We start from the raw sequence: 3,263 nt of genomic DNA, 5'->3' as shown, positions 1-3,263 counted from the left end.
CAACTCTTTGAGATGCCACCTTAATTATGTATGAAAAATTTCCCCTGTACTTGGGAGTATTTATGAACTGTCTATACTGTCTCTCAGGTTTGCAGTCATTAGAATGGTTTATGATATGTTTTCTAATCTGACAAATCTGAAGTAACTTTATTAACTCAGTTTTCAGATTTTTCTATTATTTCTTATTTATTTTTCCATATGAGCTTTATTATCAACTGTATATATATATATATGCATATGTGGGGGACACTTATGCAATATTTATTGGAATTCCATGGAACTGACTTACATTTTATGACTATTACTCTGGCAGCTGTTTTTAGGTAGTTGGCAGTGAGTATAGTGAGCAATGATGGAAACGGAATAATCAGTTGATATTGAGATAACTGGTGAAAGATGGCTAAGCCTTAGACCAATTTAGTAACCATGGAAACAAATTATTACTTAATTTTTTTAAAGATTTTATTTATTTATTTTTATTTATTTGACAGAAAGAGAGAGAAAACAAGCAGGCAGAGGGAGAGGGAGAAGCAAGCTCTCCACTTAGCAGGAAGCCCAATGCGGGAGTCTATCCCAGGACTCTTGGATCATGACCTGAGCCAAAGGTAGATGATTAACCAAGTGAGCAACCTAGGTGCCCCTATTGCTCAAATTTTGAACACATTCTACAAGCCATAGCAGTGGAACTTCCTAAAGAATTGAAAGCGAGGTGATAAAACCAATTATATTTCCAAGTATTTTGGTCGGAGCAACTAGATTAGTGAAGTTGTTCTCTACTAAGAAATGGAAAGCTGTAGAGGAAACAGATTTGGTGAAATGTGAGTTAAAGATCAATATAGATTTTTTAAATTTATTTTTAGTGTGTTAATTTTGAATGAGTTGTCTCCTAGTTGTGGTAAATTTTCTTTTTAATTTTTCTTTTTCTTTTTAAATATTACAGAATCGATGATATGCCCCCCTTTTTTTTGCATTCTACTCTCTTTGCAGTTTTGCCCTATTTTTCTGTGTTAGCTCTAATAACAACTCCTTCTTTTCTTTTTTTCTAATCACTCTTCTAAGTCTATCTTCTGAGTCATTTTAGAAAGCCAAAATTTCATTCTGTTTATTTTTAATAGCATTTATTCATTTTAATTCCCTCGCTGTATTTTTCTTTGAGTTTACATTTTATTTTATTTTTTTAAGTTACTGATTTGACCACTTGGCTAAATTTGTTTCATTCCAGATAATTTTTCTAACATTTTTCATTAACATTATAAATTTTCCTCCAGTAAACTTTTTGGTTGAATTCAATAAGTTTTGCGTTAAGATTTTTGTGTTTTTAAAAATTCTATGTATTTTTAAATTTTAATTGTTACTTGCTTATGGGCAAGAACACATCTCTCCCAAATTCTTGTTCATTTTAACAGAATATGGACAATGGCCTTGACTGGAGGTGAAGATCTGAGTTGTCTTCTGAAAGATGGATTTATAGTGTAGTTTTTTACTGTATAACTCTAAGTACACTTAAAGCAAATCAAGCATTTGGGTTGCAATCAATCCTCTAGATTGTGAAGACTTGTTATTTGGTAATTGAAATATTTATGCCTTAATGAAATACTTGGATGGAGCCAAAAGTATTTGGGTTGCTGCTTGGTTTCAGAAATGGTTTTAGAGTCATTTTAAAGTAATTCCTTTGTGACTGAAATAAATAAAGTTCAAAATAATTAGAAGCCACTTAGTTTTAGAATAACTTCTCAAAGGACTGTGAATTAAAATTAATCCCTAGATGCTTTAAAGGCTCTCATTAGTTGAACTGTTCATAATCAATAATTAATGTATAGTTCTAAAATGCTTACATTTTTGGAAAGAAGAAATATACAGTGGTTTATAGATAAGTGTAATTTGACAAAAATTTTACAGAAATAACTGACATTTCATCAATGATATTAAAAGAGGGGAACACAGGGACCCAAAGGAGGCAATATCCATGGGGATCTGGAGGCTTCGGCTCTGGTAGGTAATGTGCCATGGCTGGCTGGAGGTTTATAGCAACCAGGCTAACTTCTCAGCTGTTCCTGACCAAACTGATTGAAATGCAGAATGATCTCCTTAAAGAGAATAAAAGGTAGTTATCATTAACTTCTCCAACTGAGAAGATTGAAGTTACATACTTGACGCTGGCACTATCTTTGTGATAAACAAAAACATTTCAACTCCTTATATTTTGTCATACATTTAAGTGGGTGGTGTTGCAGGAATTCCATTCTGGGTCTTGTGAACAGACAGGCTTAGGACATGTATAACCCTTTGACCAAGGTCTATGAGGTTAAATTTCTTACTTTGAAAGATCATGATCCAGGAGAAGTAAATAGGACTTGTGAGCATTTCTGTGCCATGATGATGGGCTGTGTCATAGAGAGGGCATTTGAAGATGAATATGTGCTCAGTTTGTTGAGAGCTCCAGCAGTTCCTGTAATCTCTGGAGCCTTCTGCTGTGATGTAGTTTTAGATAAGGAACTTGGTGAGTGGATGCCAATGAAAGAGAACCTGCATTCCTTCACAAAATATCCTCCCTCATGCTTTAATTTATAAAGAGCTTCCATTTGAAACCCTGGAAGTTGAAGCAAAAGTGGCATTAGATACATTTCAACACAACAAGGACAAAATAGATTTCATGGAGGAGAAGTTATCTCAGACCCCTGAGAGAAATGCCCAACTACACAAATTTGGTGACTTAATTGATGTGAGAAAGGTTCCTCTTATTCCAAGAACAAATGTTTGTTTCTGGTTTGAAGAGTCAGCAATCTTAAAGCCACTCAGTTAAGTCTTGTAGGAAGATTCCAGGACCTCTCATTACCTGTATGTGTCGGGGCATATTTTACGGTATAGGATAAGCTATGGAAAATATCTTGGAAACTGGTAAGTAAAGATCAAATTAAACCTTCAGAGGGAAGGTCATCTATCTAGTAACTTTCTAAAATTAAATGTAATAGTAGATTAAAATAAAATTTTCTATTAAACAAAACAAAACAAAACTTGGGAGCACAGCCTTCTCGGAGGGCCAGAGGTTAATAGTGGTTATGCAATTAGGCATGTTAGCTCTGATGCCTCTCCTCAGATTTTTTGTTTTCCTCTTGCTCTCCTTGGAGCTATCTTTCATCACCTCTCCGATTCCATCTTCTCACTTTTTCAGAGAAAAATTTCTGTAGTTTAGGTCTTTGTAGACACCTTCTCTGGTACATTTATAAACAGTGTTTCCCAGTTAATTTACACTACTTATGTAG

General features: G+C 34.2%; 1 pseudogene; it reads left to right on the top strand.

The window, feature by feature from the left end:
* Positions 1-2,006: 2,006 nt before the first annotated feature.
* On the top strand, positions 2,007-2,946 carry LOC140631436 (large ribosomal subunit protein mL39 pseudogene; annotated as a pseudogene).
* Positions 2,947-3,263: the final 317 nt, after the last annotated feature.

The sequence above is a fragment of the Canis lupus genome, chromosome 4 (assembly GCF_048164855.1).
Source record: "Canis lupus baileyi chromosome 4, mCanLup2.hap1, whole genome shotgun sequence".
NCBI lineage: Eukaryota > Metazoa > Chordata > Mammalia > Carnivora > Canidae > Canis > Canis lupus.
This window is presented reverse-complemented; position numbering and strand designations above follow the sequence as displayed.